General features: G+C 46.8%; 1 long non-coding RNA gene across 1 annotated transcript in view; it reads right to left on the minus strand.

Moving 5' to 3' along the window:
* The window catches only part of LOC146177261 (uncharacterized), a 91,340-nt gene that overhangs the window by 27,238 nt on the left and 45,747 nt on the right, over positions 1 to 18,355 (minus strand). The window contains exon 3 of the long non-coding RNA XR_014701018.1: positions 15,330 to 15,412. This is a non-coding gene — a long non-coding RNA (uncharacterized LOC146177261). The remainder of the gene's footprint in view (positions 1 to 15,329; positions 15,413 to 18,355) is intronic.

Below are 18,355 nucleotides of genomic sequence, written 5' to 3' on the forward strand. Positions count from 1 at the left end.
CCTGAAAAGCTTACTGCTGTTGCGGAATTTCCGATTCCACGTGACAAGAAAGCTGTTCGCAGATTTCTCGGCTTGTGCAGTTATTACCGCCGTTTTATCGATAACTTCGCTGCTCTTGCTGAACCGCTGATTCGGCTCACCCGGGGAGACACCCCTTTTGTTTGGAGTCACGAGCAAGAAGCTGCTTTTACCGACTTGCGTCTCCGTCTCCAATCGCCGCCTATTCTAGCCCATTTCGATGAGCACGGTGAGACAGAAATCCACACTGACGCCAGTAACATTGGCCTTGGGGCGGTTCTCGTGCAACGTTAAGAGGGTGTGGAACGAGTCGTCTCCTATGCCAGCTGTGCTTTATCCCGCGCCGAGATGAACTATTCAACTACTGAGAAGGAATGCCTCGCCATTACTTGGGCTGCTGCCAAATTTCGCCCCTACCTTTATGGTCGCCCATTTAAAGTTGTCACTGACCCCCATTCCTTGTGTTGGCTCGTCAACCTGCGTGACCCATGCGGCCGCCTGGCGCGATAGAGCCTTCGCCTACAGGAGTTTGAATTCACTATAGTCTATAAGTCCGGACATAAGCATGAGGATGCTGACGCACTCTCTCGTGCGCCCGTCGAGCTCGCTTCACGGGTGACTCTGGCAGTTTTCTCGGAGCGGTTGATACTTCAGATATGTCTCATCAAAAGCGTGCTGAGCCAGAGTTACGAGCCCTGATCGATTATTTATAAGGTCAGCCAGCCACAATACCTAAGTGCTTTTCTCGGAGCCTCTCAACTTTCTGCCTGAGAAGTGGTGTACTCTATAAGCACAGCTCTAGATCCGATTCGAGAACCTATCTCCTCGTGGTACCTGCAGCTCTGCGAGAGGAAATCCTTTCCGCGTGCCACGATGAACGAACTTCTGGCCACTTGGGCTATACTCGCACACTTGCTAGAATACGAAAGACATTCTACTGGCCCAACCTTGCCACTGTCGTTAAGCGCTATGTTGAGAGCTGCCGGCAATGTCAGCATCGGAAGGTTCAGCAGTCAAAGCCTGCAGGCCTCCTCGTGCCCATAATACCACCACGCGCACCGTTTGATCAGGTCGGCATGGACCTTCTCGGTATTTTCCCTCGATCCTCCGGGGGCAACCGCCCGCTGGATAATCATCGCCACAGACTACCTGACTCGATATGCCGAGACAAAAGCGTTACCTAGTAGTACAGCATCAGAGGTTGCCCATTTCTTTGTACACCAGATCATGCTGCGGCACGGTGCTCCGACCTGTATTATTACTGAAAGAGGGACTGCCTTTACTTCACAAATGATGTCCGAAGTTTTTCATCTCGGCGGTACGGCTCATCGAAAAGCTACTGCTTACCATCCGCAGACCAACGGGCTGACGGAAAGGCTTAAAAGACCATTGCGGACATGCTGGCGATGTATGTCGACGCCCAGCACAAGACTTGGGATGCTATCCTACCATATGTGACATTCGCGTACAGTACGGCAGTCCAATAGGCGACACGCTTCAGGCCGTTTCGCCTAGTTTACGGCAAGGAGGTTCGGACGATGCTGGATGCAATGCTTCCTTGCGAAACAGATACCGAGCTTTCTACCGGCACCGAACACTTTGCCCAAGATGCTGAGCAAGCACGCCAACTAGCACGCGTCCACATCGCCCAGCAACAGGACAAGGATTCACGCCGGTACAACCTCCACCACAAACAAGCTTCCTACAACACCGGGGACCAGGTGTGGGTTTGGACTCCTGTTCGACGCCGCGGCCTTTCAGACAAGCTAATTTGCCGCTACTTCGGACCGTATAAAATCGTGCGATGCATCAGTAGCGTCCATTACGAGGTGCTCCAGGATGGATCAGAGTACACAGGCCGTCGGCTACCTCGTCCAGAGACAGTTCATGTCTTACGATTCAAGCCGTACTTTGCACGGTAACCGAAAGACGGCATCTGCAAACTTTTTTTTGCGGTTGCTTTTGTCCACCTGTGATCACTTGTGCCGTGTGCGTCACGCTTAAGGAGGGAGGAATGACAGGGGGCGCTCGGAGCGAAAGACGTTGAAGTGGCGCTCGGGGAAAAAAAGGCGAAGGGAATCGGCTCCGGACTGAAGGACGTACCTAAAGCTTGGACCGTGTAATTCTACCTGCACCGGCTCTGATAACCTAGCCCTAGTCGCCAATATCGTGACAATATGCACGATTAGGTAGGAAATAGTTTCAAGAAGCTAGTCTTAGGTTCCGTGCCTAGCTTCAGCTGCCTCGCCGTCGGCGTCGCCTGCCACCTCCCAGGAACATTAGGGTGGCCCTGGACATCCTGTCAAATTATTCACGGCAAAATTTGAAACACAATCATCTGCTCGGCCTTCCGCAAACTCTCGTCAACACCCAGAACATAGGTGACTTAGACACGGCTGAACGGCAGACTTTGCATTGTGAAGGACGCATTAAATTATCATGTCATGCACTTCAAGACGTGTTTACTGGCTTAAAGCGTCGCGTGTGCCGACGTCATTGCAAGCAATATGAGCTGTGGCACGCATCGGGAATGGTAGTGCTCTGGCGCCTGGAGCAGCAAGGAAAAGGGAAATGTAGAAGACTAATTGTGGAAACTGGACAAATAGGGTACGCGAACAAGTGAATTCGCGACGGAAATTTTGAGAGAAAAAGCAAATGCATACCTACGGCGCTTCATATTTGCGAGTCATATAGATTGGAGGCATTGACGTAGTATAGGCTGGTACTCTAGAGCACAAGTGACTTCTCAACTGTAGGACGGGAAGGTCCAATAGGAATCTGATGTGGGGACATTGGATCCGAGTTATAAGACAACAAATAGAATATCGAAATGGCTGGTTAAAGCGCGGCTCTATAATTACCGCTGTCTAATCATGTGCGGCGGTGCCGTAGAGGTGGAATATCTACCTCGCGTGCAAAATAACAACGGGTAGAATCCCGTTGCCGCGTATCTCTCCAATAAGTTAAAAAATGAACGAACAATATCCGAGTGTCGATAGAATTGCATAAATAGCTTTGGAACGCAACCTTAGGCCGGCGATCTCCGGAAACACCTTCCCTGACAAGAACAGGATTTGGCCACCCTGGAATGGTAATTGGCCATAACCTCCTACGAATACTCCAAAAACCCCTGGCCCTCAATCCACCGTGCTGCGAAGCAACTGAAAGCGGCGGCGGTTAGACCTGTAACGCAGTAGATGGTATCCTGCTCCAGATAGCCTGCAATTGGAGACGGGCCATGGCAAATTTTAGTGCTAGAACGCCAGCCAGTGAGGCCAGTGTACCAGTGCTCTTCGAGCAACTAGGAGACATAAAATGGGATATCACACTACTTGCTTATTGAGGTTAGGAGGCCAATAAAGGCTGATAGTGTAGCGAAGGGAGTACATGTTTCGTGTTATCGACGCGTACCAGAGAGACGAGAATTAGGGGTAGGGATTCTTGTCAATATAGAGAGAGCTGCTAATATAGGTTGTTTTTATTGTATTAATGAGAAGGTGGCTGGCAGCGTAATTAAGCTTATTAGCTGGTACATCGAAAACAAATTCGCAAGTTTATCTTTTTCTATGTCTAAAGCATGCTCCTGTAAGGTTTCCAATAACCTCAAAATGTGGTCAAATGACATAATATGCAGCTTTTGTTTTCTCCACGCCTACTATGTTTCCTAAATAGTGTCCCCTCATCTACGAGGAGGTTCAGCAGACTTTAAAAATGCGACATGAACAAGCCTCCACGAAATTTGTCCTGGTAGTGGTTTACATAATTTCCCTGTCCTGCTGAAGAAGCTATGGCAGACTGGGCTTACTCTCAGTGATCAGTTAAGGAACAATGCTCTTAACATAGATAAAGATAAGCTTGCGAATTTATTTTCACATTTTCAGACGCGAAAAGTGCGAGCATCGCTTTAAGTAAGCAAAAATTCTCCTCAAAGGTCTCACATAACAGCCAGCATTTTTCTGGATGCTTTCCAAATCGACAAAAAAGCGAATCACTGTCAGCGACGCTTCACTGAGTTTTTTGTCATGTCAAGTTTGTTCTTTGTTATCAAGTTTGCTGTTGGAGAGATATCTGCAAGATGAGCACCATATCTTACGCGCGTGCCCATTTTCTTGATGTTTTCATTGGTGTCTGTTGGTTCTTAACGCTGTTTCCCGGGTGATGATCTTATTACCACTTGTTTCGTCGACTGTAGACGTGAAATGCTATTTGTATTACTGTTAAGAAGGCTGTCATCGACCTAGTGTTATGTGCGCATGCGCTGTGTATCCCTATGTATTGTTAACCGCTGTAGGAAACAAAGCCACTTAATTGCAGTGTTCATATTTGTGGTGTCTTTCTTCTGGGATCATCCTTACTGCGCTTTTTAATAATGCGTAAGCTTTGTACAGATATAATTGCGGTTTCTATCATAACTATCTTGTCCGCACAATTACGTTGGAACTAAAGCGTTTGTAATAAAACAGTGCTTGCATAGGATAAAATATCAAGGAATTCCTTATGGGAACTCAGGATGTGCATGTGGGTCAATAATTTAGAGCCTATTTGGTCAATTAGACGGCAAATAATCCGGGACAGAGCGTGGAGACATTTAAATGGAGCCACGCTGTACTCGACTTCCGGTGATGTAGGCCTACCTTCCGGTGGTGGGAAATTTCAATCGTTTCAACATGAACGAGCGAGAAATGGCGTGATTTGCGTGCACAAATCGGTGGGATGGTTAGAAAGTGAGTAAAGAAAGGCAACCAATCATCTGCAGTGGGAAAAATTAGTTGTCGAATAGCTCTGGGGAGTCCTAGTTGATCGCTAAAGCAACGGCGGAAGCTTCTTTGTCATGCTGCATAAATCCCCTATCATGTCCTATCAGTGTAAGAAGCTACATTATTGGGGACACTAAGCTCACCCTTTAAGCGTATGGAGAGAGAGCTTAAGCAACCAGCCCACATATAAAGTCATACTTCAACAAATTCGTACGGATGTGCCTGTGTGTCGTAGGGGTAACGAAATTGCAAATAGTTCTGGCAGGCCAATTCCAATATCATCCTCCCACATGCAAAGAGCGACCCGAGTTGACAGCTCCTGCTAGTGGCATCGGAGAGACGTGAATTCAAATGTCATGGCAGGCTCATTTTAGTACCATCAGGAAGCGTTGCTAAGCCTCTTCACGGCATATCCCTCTTTACTCTTCTTTACGAAGAAGATGTGGCCGCCCGAAGAGTCACTTGGCTTTCGTAGTGTTGCTTTCGCAACAAAAATCCGAGAACACTGGAGAATCTTTAATGGAGAAATGCAAAAGCCTCAGGGCAGCTCTTCACGCGGTACATCGCGCTCCCTTAGTGGATGGAGTGTCCGATGGGACGCGGAGCAGAACGAACGTGTTCGGCTTGAGTTTTCGATATTTGTCCTGCTTTACCGGATCTCCCCAAACTCTGTACACGAATCATTTATCCTTGAATGGGAGAGGATTCATTGTCACCTTCGCAGTTCAATTCCAATATAACCGACTTTTCTGTATCAGTTTCTGCTCTGCCACGCCACAGGCGCGCTAATCCTATCGCCTGGAGCTCGACACAGAGCCCCTGTGTAGCGCGCTGCTGCGTTTATGCGCCACACATGCGTTGGTCGCTGCCACCGCCACTGTCGTTCGCAAACCTCGAAGCCGCCAGAACGTCCTACCAAAACGAAGTCGTCTCTATCCCCCTGCCATGCTTGAAGCAAACTTCCACTGTCTACGGGCCGTACAGGCACACCCTGCAGCTGCGGCTCAGAAGCTCACACTCTCACAACCGCCTCCCTCGACCGCATCTAAGTCCGACACTCCACCGTCAACACTCATTTCTCCTGCTGTCATTCTGCACTGTAACGCTTCTCTCCCTAGCCTCCCAGCAGAAGGCTTCAAAATCGCTTTTAGACCATGAGGGGGTCGTGGACCTTTGCACGACCACTAATGGACCACCACATCAGACACTGTGCATCCTCAACCTTGCCACTTTCCATGCTGCCGACCGCGTACGGATCAATCCTTATAAGAACTCTGTTCAGCACCGAGTCTGAACTCGCGCTAGCTTCTATCTCCGTATGTCGGAATTCCGCATTAGTGCCATCGCGCACCCGCCGCACTGGACAACTCCCTCAGTGGCATAATAATAATAATAATAATAATAATAATAATAATAATAATAATAATAATAATAATAATAATAATAATAATAATAATAATAATAATAATAATAATAATAATAATAATAATAAAAATTATTATTATTATTATTATTATTATTATTATTATTATTATTATTATTATTATTATTATTATTATTATTATTATTATTATTATTATTATTATTATTATTATTATTATAATTTATTTTTCCTTTACTACAAGGAAAGGAAAGGAGCAGCCGCTAAAAAGCTGCTTCGAAGAGCAGCTTGACGGGGCGGCTGCCCCTACATATGACGGCATTTCACAGCAGAGAAAGTGACGCCCACACAGTGGAGTCAACGGAGTCAATGGAGAAATAATTAAACCACAAAAAAGCACTAGGTAAATCAGGAAAAATACCTGAGGATAAAACAGAAATGCCGCAAGACAGAACACCTAACTTGAATATATGTATTTATAGGAACATTTCGCGGATTAATTTAATGGGAGGAAGAGAGAAATCTTGACCACTATTAGCAAAATATTTATTTAATATGGTAGCAAGCCTGAAGCGAAGCATCTGCCTGCCCTTGTTCGTCCGGCACGCTGTAAAGTGCCAATGCTCCGGGTTACGGGTGTCGTATGTGTTTATGTTGTCTTGAAGCGCTGCTATGAGTGTTAGTGTGTTGTCCTTTTTACTGATGCCTTGTTTATATAATCGCAAAAGCCTATAGTTATACAAAGATGTTACTTTAACTATTTTGAGCTGCTTAAATATTAGTCCTGTATGTTCGAGGTAAGAAGCTTTAGTAATATTTCTTATTGCACGTTTTTGAAGGAGTAGTAACTTTGCAATGTTTTCAGCTGTTGTTGTTGCCCATACCAGCAAGGAGTAGTTCAGAATAGACGAAAACAGTGAATTATAAACCATAATGTTAATAGTAAGTGGAAATACACGAAAATGTCGGCGTAGAGAACCTATTGTGCGTGATAATTTGTTGACTAAATATTCTATGTGAACGTCCCATGTCATGTGTTCTGAGAAGTACACGCCCAACGTTTTCACAGAGCGAGCGATTTCCATTTTCGTGCCACTGAGTACAACAGAAGGCAACTCAAACGCTTTATTTCTGGGATGGAAGCGTACGGCTTTTGTTTTACTGACATTGAGTTTTAAACTGTTTTGACATGCCCAGTTTTCAATTTTTTCCAAGGCTATGTTAGCCCGACTGGATAGCTCTATGCCTGAGTGGCATAGAGCTATCCACTACAATATCACTGGCTCTTAAAACCATAACGAGATAATTCAAGACCTGCAATAAATCAATATTATCGTCACCTAGCCTATCGCAGATGCGCGCCAGATGGGGCGATCGAAATTCTACTCTTCATCATTTTCGGCACCAGCACCCGTTTCGCTGGAATGCTGATCCCTGCAAGAACTGCTGGGCTCTTGGCTTTCACGCGGACTTCTGTAAATTACCCGTCTGAACAACTTTGTTCAGCACTGAGTCTGACCACGCGCTAGCTTCTATCTCCGCATGTAGGAACTCCGCATGGGTGCCATCGCTTCCCCGCCGCACCGGACAACGCCCTCAGTGGCATAATATACATTATCACTGGCTCTCAAAACCAGGACGAGATAATTCAAGACCTGCAATGAATCAATATTACCGCCACCTAGCCTATCGCTGATGCGCGCTAGATGGGACGATCGAAATTCTACTCTTTATCACTTCCGGCACCAGCATCCGTTTCGCCGGAATGCTGGTCCCTGCAAGAACTGCTGGGCTTTCCCGCGGACTTCTTTAAATTCCCGTCTGAACTTGGCCACCGTTCTGGTCCGCCCACGAGGCAGTCGAAACCCCCCTTTGCGTCCTCTACTGCATCCTGCAAGAAGGCGAACATCCTAAGTTCGTACCCTGGCAGGCTCCGAGGCAACCGGGCGGCATGCCATCACCCCCGGACACCATTCAACAGCTACTATCCCCACCAGCGCCTCCAGCCGAGCCCATCTTCAAGACTTCCCGGTTTTGCCGCCGCAGCTGCCGGTCGGCTTCCCGTAGTACACAGTGTGCCAGCCGCCACCATGCTGTCTCCTTCCCGCCTCTGTCCAAGTCGGAGGCTTCCTCCACCCTGCCAGCAGTTTCACCAATAACATACCACCGGTAAGCTGGAAATTGCAGCCCCACCCGTCGGATTCCAGAATCACGACCCTCGTGGCCACTATCACTGCCCAGCAACTCTAAATTCAGATGTCCCCAAATTAGACGAGTAGGCCGAGACCCAGATTAGTTCAATTTCCCTAATCAGAGCAGAGGTGCTTTGGAGGATGCGGAGGGAGGTAGACGTGATGCCCCCCCCCCCGATATAATATCGACAGACGTGTTTGCAATAGCTAAGGTTACCCTATTGCAAAACCCAGTGCCACTGGGTTCCAGCGCCCCAGCGCCACACCTGATTATGGTCCCAGTAGGACACTGGAAACTGGGCTCACTGGGACGCGGCATACTGGCACGCTCCGCACTGGTGGCACTGTTCGCCCGGAGAAAAAAAAGACTGGGATAAAAATTAAAAGGTAAAAAGTAATAAAGTAAGCTAGGTGCATCAAAAAACCCCCAAAAAGTGAAAAAAAAGAGTGGCACACAGCGCGCTTCGAACTCGGCTACCTGGGCACCTCTTATCAATCTCTAGCTCTCCACCCTAACCACTCATCCATGCCGACTTTTTTTTCTTTATTGGCCGACTTTTACAAGACAACACAAACACACACAAGACATTGATATAATAAGCCTGCCAGGGGCTGGCTTTTTTAAAATTCATTAAGATCCATCAAATGTTCTACCTTTGGCAACCACTGAAGATTATCATCGCCGACAACTGGAATGTTTGGAAACATTTCTGCATTTTATGTCATGACCGCTTTTATAAGGCTGGGACTTCATGTTTCGCAGTCTACAGGCCATTGCTGCCGCTCTAACAATTACAATGTCTTGATCATTGGACCTTGCTGCTGGCTCTCACTACTTGCAACTAATGTTTTGGATGCCTATGCGCGCTATTTTGTGCACTGGAATCATTTTAACATGTCGAGTTTGATATCGCTGGCATATTTACCAACGCCGGCTCTTCGGTGGTGCTCTGCTGCCGTGGGCATAAGTTTCGCTGAACACGGAGCGTTAGTACAAACCTTCAAGGAAAAAAGTGCGACCAAGCTTCAATACCGGCAAGCGCAGAAGCGATGACACTATTTTGCGTGTAACTAAACCATATATGTATGTAAACATTTCGGGAAGCGTTGCTATGACCGAGGGCTCGGTTGCTTTATACGCAGAGTAAGAAGTCACGCAGAAGCTTGAGAAAGACGCAAAATTTTATGCATTACAAACACTGTATGATGTTTTTCCGTCTCTCATGGGCCCATCGCTTGGTAAACTACTCGCTTCCTCGTTTTATTTTTTTCTTTCTCCTGTTTATACTGGGCCGTGGTGCAGGCTACGCTCGCCTACGATTAAGCCAGCATTGAATATTTTGGCAGTGATCCTTGTGTGCTCTTAAGATCAACTGTGAAGTTTGTTATGCATGGTAGCCCACATTATTCAATTCCAGTTTTAGTTTTAGCTGTACGTTATTCGTCAATGTGTCATGAGATATCAGAGGCGCGGCTGTCGTGGTCTCTCTCGAAACGCTCGAAACGATCTATCGAAACATGGAAACTCTAGAAAAAAGATACTGCCTTTGTTTTCTTAGAGGTGCGCAACGACTTCGGAGCAAAAAGTGCTCTCTTGAACCACATTTTTAAAATGCGCCCCGATAGCCGATTGCGAGTACGCTGTTGCCATGTTGGCCCCTGAGGGATGATAATCCGGTCGACGCCGGAAGCCGCACCGGCTATACTGGGCCACTGGGACCAGTGCGGCCCCAGCGTTTCTCCCAGTGCATCCCGGATGCCAGTGACACAACCAGCGTCAAAAAGCTAATCCCAGCGTATTTCTCCCATCGTACCCGTGCAACCAGTGTTTTTCCGTTACTGCTTCAGTGAATATCGCAAAACTTCAGCGTGCCCAGCAGATCCAGTGTACAACCAGTGCGAGAATCGTACTGGTTTCGCACTGGAAGACGCTGGGGGATGCTGGTTTTTGCAATAAGCTATGGCCGTTTCCTCCGCTGTCCCGGGGGAGGTGGTTGCGATTGATGCGGCCGCCAACGGGGAACCGTTCCCATTCACAGCGGGCAGTGCGAACGCTTGTCTCTGGGTATGCCGATGTTCTGCCGCGTCCACGTATTCTGCATTGACGAGTCGGCCGTATGTGGCATGTAGGGCGAGATCCCTGGCATTGCGTCGGCCTTCGTGGTGCGCGGGGGGCAAATTCTCGGGCAATGGTTCAATGAATAAATCTATCCTAATATGCGTAGGTAACTGTGTTTTCGCTTCCTTTTCTGGAAGTTGATCGCACATGTGTAGTCTGTACAGAATGGACCTTCCTGCATTTGTGCGAGTGAGTCGTTCGAGCTGGGAGACAACGTCTGCCTCGCACAGCTCCCATAGCGTGTTGTGAACCCCAAGGGCCAGCAATCTTTCCGTAGACGTGCTGTGCGGGAGCTCAAGGGCAGCCTTGTAGGCTTGTCGGATTAGGCTCTCGACCTTCATTCTCTCCGCGAATTGCAGTTGCAGGTACGGGAGGGAGTGGACAGTCCTGCTCAGTACGAAAGCCTGGACTAATCGACAGAGATCATTTTCTTTTATTCCTTTTCTTTTGTTGGCGATTCGTCTGATGAGTCGTACAGCCTGATTCACCGTGGCAGTAAGTCTGTTGATTGTTTCGGTGTTTTTGCGATTGTTCTGTATGCACATGCCCAGTATGGGCTTGGTTTAAACCTCCCTGACCGGTTGGTCTCTCACACATACATTCAGGGCGATCAGGTGAGGCCTGGTTTGCATTTTTTTGCGCGGCTTGGCTCTAAAATCCAGCAGTTCCGATTTCGCGTGCGAGGATTCAAGGCCCGCTCCCGACACGTGAGTTTCGATTACGTCTACTGGCTTCTGCAGTGTATCCTCTTTTGGCCGTCATTCCCCGTGATTACCCACAGGGTGATGTCATCCGCGTAGATAGTGTGCTGCAGCCCCAGCAGGGCAGCTAGCTTGGGGAGATGTGTAATGAGTGTATGACTAAATAGGAAAGGCGAGAGCGCCGAGCCTTGTGGTGTGCCTCGGGTTTCCAGATTAATGGGATCCGATTTAAAGCTACTTAGAGTGAGCTCTGCTGTTCGCTCGGATAGAAATGATCGGACATCTCTTCAAGGTATACTGCGCACACACAAAACAAGGACGAGAAGGGTACACAACAAGCGTAGACTCGCGACTGAAATTCATATGAAAGGAAACACGTCTTATATGCCTTCAAGTGTCATATCTGATCCCATGCGCAGCTCAGATATCTGCCTTCTTTTTCAGAAAAATTGATCGAACGGTCGCTTACACAATCATCCCCACGCTTACCAATGAAAAACGCCTCGGCAAGTTCACGTGAGACCTGGTCTCTGCCTCTCTTTAAAATTTTTTTTTCTTCAGGAAATGTAGGCATGGCCTGTCACGTATAGCTCCCGGATAAGCACCGCAGTGCAAGGCTAAATTCGACCCTGTCTTAGTCCTCATAGAAAGCTGGTCTTCCCATAAGTGGTCAGTTAAATATCTGCCCGTCTGACCAATCTATGCCCTTCCACAGGTTAGTGGGACCTCGCAAACAACGCCCGTCCGACAACTAACATATGGGTTGGCATGACGCTTCAAGCAGTCTTGCGTACTTTTCCCTTCGGACGTATAAAGGGGCATAACGAGGCCAATTTGCACGCTGCAGAAAGCACCACCGGTACGTCGTATCTTTTCGCCACGTTCTTCAAGTTTTGAGAAACCCTGTGGAGGTAGGGCAGCACCGCAGGCCTTCTTTTCTCTAACCTGCCACCTTCCTGGCACGGTCTGGCTTTCAGCTTCCGTAGGAGCTTCTCTGCTACAGAGGTAATGACAAAAGTCGGGAACCCAGCTTTCACCAACCTAATGGCCTGATTACTGAGACTCGCATCTACCCGGTGCACGCAAGACTTATCCAAGGCGCCTTGCATACAATAAGAAACGATGGCTCGTTTCACAGTCTTCGAATGTGCCGATTCAAACGGTAACAGGTCTTTCTGGGCTCGTGGTGAGTACATCCAATATACGTGATCTGGCGTTAAAGTCAAGTTAATATCTAAAAACTGTAATTTGGCATTCTCCGGATGTTCGTGGGTAAAGGTTAGACTCTTCCCGTGCCGTCTTAAAAAGGATAAAATTTCTCCCACAGTCACAGTGCGGGGCACATTAGAATGATGTTTAGCATAAACCAAATAGCCAGCAACATATATAAAAACTTTCAGAATTACTTCGTCGTCAAAAAGGCGCGCCACATCACAGTCAATGACAGATAAAAAGATGTTAGCCCGTACTGGTACTACACACGCGCCAATGCAAATGCATTTACGCTGAACAAAATTAGTTCAGTTCAGTCGTTCAGTCGTTCAGAATTTTCATTTCTGCTATTTCTCGTAACATTTGCGCAATGGTTGCTTCTCTAGACTGTTTTAGCTCAGAGCTCCTTCTCCCGAGCGGTGTAATTCTGGGAAGCCATATCCGGCCAGCTCACCTGCTTCGAGCAGCTTCTGCACCTGCTCCTGCTCGAACGCCGCCGTCGGTCCGTGCTTCCCTGTCTCGAACTGGGGTCCTGGCTAGATGACAGTGGTGGGAAGGAGGATGACCTGTGGCGGGTCTTGCTTCCCCGATGGAGGCTCGACGAACGGCTACAGGCTTTGCCTATCGAGCGCGGCCTGTGTCCGGACTGCTGGTCGACTTCATCGTTCAGGTTCTTGTGTTGTTGCGTGTGTTTGAGGCGGCGTTCTACAAAGCTATGTTCTTGCTCCCGGTGTTGCGAGCGCCTTTGCACACATTGCACTTGGGCGTGCAGGTGTCAGCTTCCCCCTCGGCTGGCGGAGGGTGTTCTTCACCGCACCTGCGGCCCAGTTGGGTCCTGGGCAGACGTCCGCCCGATGGCCTACTCTTCTGTAGTTGAAACAGGTTTCCATCTGCTACCTGTAAGGGTTTACACGAAAAGGACTCTCGAAATAGTAGATGGTGTCTGGAGCTTTCTTTCCGGTGAACGTCACCATTATGGACATTGACTGGCCAAGGCAGAATCCACCACCGCAATTTCTTGGTAGCGCTCCAGGAATCCTTGTCGAAACTCATCGGGAGTTCCGCCGTCATATGCATAATAAATCACGCCTCTCGTAGAGTCGTCCGGCGCTGACAGGTACGATATCCCTTCGTACTCTTTATCGCCCATCTTGAGCCGTCGCAGGTTACTGTATACTTAAGCCCTGAGCTTGTGCGGTGTGCTTATAGTGAACGTAAGGGAGGGTGCTGATAGAGAACGATTACAGGGAAAGAGGTGCCGTATCAGTCGGCGATTTTAACCTGCTCTGACATCACACTCTATGCGGAAACGGTTGGACTTCTGCCCCATCGACTCGTAGTCGCTTCCATCCAGTTAGAACTAGGGAACTTCGTTCAGTAGCCTAGCATTTTACCCACTTAGCCACAGAGACGGTTAAATTTGATTTTTAAAGAGAAGGAGAAGGAATAACTTTATTGGGTGTCCGGCAGTGTTTAACGCGATCAGGCCTAGGTTTCCCATGTGGAAACGCCGAGATCTTGTCTCTTCGCCGCCACGAGGGCCTGCTTGACAACCCAGAGTTGGTCGTTGAGGATCAAGCTGCGAAGAGCTGTGGACCACCTCGTCGAGATGATATCGGGATTAACGCCTTTAAATTGTGCCTTGCACTCCCAGAGTATATGCTATGCTTGTCTTGCAGACCTTGCATGTATTGGTGTCATATTTCGGGGTAAATCTTGTTGTACTGCAGCGGCTGCTAGGCGGACGGAATGTCCGGCGGAGCCCACTACATTATCCGGTTTTCGTTCATTTCTCTGTCTCTCTCAGTTTTAAAGGGGCGCCCAAGTCAGTGATTAGAAAAAGAGCGAAAGTGTATTATTCTTCCTGTCCCTCCGTGTCTCACCTCTAAACCTAACACAACATAAACACACACAAAGAGCTGTTGTTTCTTAAATTTGATGCGATATTACACGCGTGTAATTTTTCGAAATTTTTGAGAAAGATTTTATTCGGATATCTGAGCTTTTCGTATAGTTCTATACTACGGGCCCGCGAGTGAAAAACGCAATAAGTAAAAAGGTGTTCATAAAGAGCGACAAAACATTTGCAGCATAGGCACCGCTGATCCTACTGGCTTCACTCACACTTTATAGCACACCCTTTCTAAACAATGTTGGTGACTGTTTCTAGGAGCTGAAGGAGCATGCACTGCCGTCGATTGTAAATGATTCGATAATTTGTGCTGCATTGAGCGCCCCTTGCATATTGCAACTAAATTCCTAAAACCAACAATGACTGAAAAATTAGGAACGGTTCAAGCATCTGTGTAAGAATAGACGCGAAGAGCCAATAACCACACCTTATTATTCACCAAACAAAATTTTATTTTTCACTCTAATTGAATTTTAAATGACACTGCGACATCTGAATTCTAATTAAATGTTGGCATTTATCAGAAGGGCTTATTCAGTCAGTTTAAACCACTCTCTCAAACTTACTTCGGCCTGCTCAAGAGTATTTTTGCTAAATATTAAGGGAAATGGTATGACAGCAGCCTGAATCTGCTGAAATCGCGTTCGCAAAAACATTTGTTATGAAATGTTTTGCATATTTTCTCTGTCACCATTTTTCTCAACTTGAGTTACAGCGACGGCGATTGTTTCTGCAGAACGTGCTCTTTACTATTCTTGTAATTTTATTATGGCGACCTTAATGTACCTAGGTGTCATGCATCGCGTTGCCAGGGTTCTTTTCACCAGCGGACTAGCGCTTAGCTTGCTCCGCCTATACAACGGTTCCTGGAATCTTACTCCCCTGGTGCAGTGCAGACATTTCTATTAAACGTTTGCATCAGTATGCTACCGGCTTTATTTTTGACAAATATCAGCGCTGGGCCAGAACAACTGAAGTAGGAATGAGGAACAATTATGGGAGTGTTTACATATATGAAGTAATAAAACTTCGCTTACCATGGGGCCAGGTTGTTGTGATTGTAGGAGGATAACCTAATTTTTCTGGTTCCCCCAAAGTTGCTGTGATATTAGCTTTACGCCTGCAAAGGAATGGACCTAAACGTTTTACCTTCTAGTGGTAGCATGTTTTTGATGTAAAAACGTATTGCCACACCAATGTCGTTGTCACAAGAAAAACACTTTACGCACATAAATACCACCTTCGTCTTCGCTTCACCCATGTCAGCATGCGAAAATTCTCCATTTCTCAAACGAAACATTGCCGACGTGAAGCAATGGGGAAGCGACTTAGGATATCATAAGAACAGCTTTAGGGTTCCCAGCTGCGTTTATATATTCGTGTGGTTCATAATGTTAAACACCTTAATGCAACTTATGCATTTTACTTTTTACCGCTTGATGTTATTTAATTTGCATTGACATCGCGCAGCACACGAATGCCTTGCATTGCTTCATGATCGGAAAGCGGCCGCTACGGCCCACATGCGATCGCGCAGTCATCTGTTCAGTAGTGTAGCATCCTGATAATCAACCTGTCTCTAGGGCTATTTTTTAGACCTCTGTAGGGCTATTTATTAGCCTAGACCAGTGTAGCATATCTCCTATATCTCCAGTTTTTTTTTTTTGCTACTGTTCTTCTGCTGGTGCAGGTTAAAAAATGGTCATTTTATCTGTTAGTGTCAGTTTCACTGCTGCTTTTGTCAGCATATCCATCTATGCAGTTAGGACAACATGATGCTCTCCTGGTTGGTTGGTTGGTTCATAGGAAGGGAAAGGCGCAGTATCTGTCACACTTGCTCTGTGGACACCTGAACCGCGCCGTAAGGGAAGGGATGAAGGTGGGAGTGAAAGTGGATAGAGAGAAAGGGGGGCCGTAGTGGAGGGCTACGGAGTAATTTCGACCACCTGGGGATCTTTAACGTGCGCTGACATCGCACAGCACACGGACGCCACTTCGTTTCGCCTCCATCGAAACGCAGCCGCCGAGGCCGGGATGCGATCCCGGGAACTCCGGCACAGTAGTTGGGCGTCTTACCACTGCACCATCCCGGCGGGGCAAAGGTGTCATTTTGATATTATCAGACGAGAGGTTCGATGTGATCACTCCTTGCTGGTCACCGATCTTCACGACGTAATCACTCTTACACCAACCCTTGGATTTCGTCTTAGGTGCAGTATTAATTTCGGTTGATAGTAATGTAGGACTGGCTTATTCCATGAGATGTGGCCTCCGTTTTGGCAATAGGAGAAAATTATTTTATGAAAGCACTTTTTCCGAGAAAAAATTTTGTAACGTAAAGGAAATTCGATACTTCTTCAGATAGGCAAACGCTAGTGGACAAAAAAAAATCAAATTATACTCGAAAGAAGGTGACATAATGCAATTTTGTTTTTAATTATTTTTTCTTCAGTCCATGAATTGACATTAGAGAGATTTAGCTTACCGTGATCCGCGATCAGCTACCGTGATCCGCAACTGCGCGTTCCACTGCGCATGCCCAGATCTCTTGACGCCGATAGATGGCGCCACATACTGGATGTCAGCACATAGGCCTGCCGCGTCGGGACCAATCAGCTAGTGCACACCGCCCACGCACGGTAGCGGGTCACGGTGGCGGATCGCGGTTCACGGTAAGCTAAATTTCTCTAATGTAATTTCATGGAGTGAAGAATATTTGATTTTTCCTATTTCACTTGGCACTGAAAGTTGAAAAAATGGCGCGTTTGGAGTTCTTATAATAATTTCAATGAAGGTTTAGCCGAAATTATTTATAAGCTTTCTCGGGTCACTTTGGTTTATAGTAAACATAATTTAGGCTTGTTAAATGGAGCAGTATTTAAACGAATATATTCCAGACCACACAAAATTAACTTTTTCTCAAACATTCCCGCCTCTACAGGAAATTAAGGCTCTCCAGTAGAACACTTAAAATTGCCCACTCACTCAAAATGGCTCAACATCTTAACTTTGGATTTAGATGTCATCTAGAAAATTTCGTTTAACAGGTAAACCTATTCACTTAAGTTCGTAAAAGACAAGCGGCAGGCGCCTCAGTACTGGGATCTCACTGCAGAAAACGTACGCTCACACATGATCGCTCCTGCAAAGAGCGATTATGTGGCTGCAGAGAATTCCGAACGCATAGTGCTGTCAACAATCGGTGCTCTTGACAACGAAATCAAAAGTATCTTGCTCCTCGACAGTTGCCTCTACACCCCCTCCTCGTTTGTCTCCGCACAATAGTAGAGCGTAAAGCCTTGTCCGCATGGAGCGTTTTGTGCACTACTAAATCGCACCACGTTAATAACCAAGCTGCCGTGCCAGAAATTTGCTTCACCATGGCTGCAAGAGGCGGTTGTGATGAACAGCCATCATACTAAGGAATAAATTACTCCGCGCTATTTGTACACTGCTTGGAACGCAGTCCACAGTTTTGTACTGCATGTAGCATAAATTATAGTTTCTGTTTAGTTGGTTTTGCATACTGGAGATTGTAGCGCAGTGGCAACTTATACGATACTATAAGAACACATCCTCAAGCACTGATGTGTTTATTGCCCTGAACTAGATCATATGGATGCTAGGTCAAAACAACAAAAACGAAGAACAAACATATCACTTCGCGCATCTGTAGCCTTATTATCGGCATAATCTACCATTCCTTCAATCTTTCATCTTATTATGGGTGTTCAGAAATGACATTCCGTTTTCGCTAAGGCGCACAGACGGGTTGCAGACGAATTTATCTGGGCATTTTTAGATTGCCAGAGCCTCTACTACCACCCTTGTGTTGTTGCCCCGACACTTGCGAAGAATAGCGCTTTTTTTTCAAAGGCAGGAGTGCAGCCTTTGCACTGGCTACAATGCAAGGCAAGTTCTAAGGGTTTGGGTTTCATTGATTTTATTCATGTTCAACAAATGTAGTGGTAAGGTACCTCCCTGTTTAGCATATGTAGATTTTGCTATACGATCGGGGAATTGAATAAATTACTTCATTTCGCAACGACGAGAAGCGGATGGT

The sequence above is a fragment of the Amblyomma maculatum genome, chromosome 10, assembly GCF_055883805.1.
Source record: "Amblyomma maculatum isolate TAMU_Amacu chromosome 10, ASM5588380v1, whole genome shotgun sequence".
NCBI lineage: Eukaryota > Metazoa > Arthropoda > Arachnida > Ixodida > Ixodidae > Amblyomma > Amblyomma maculatum.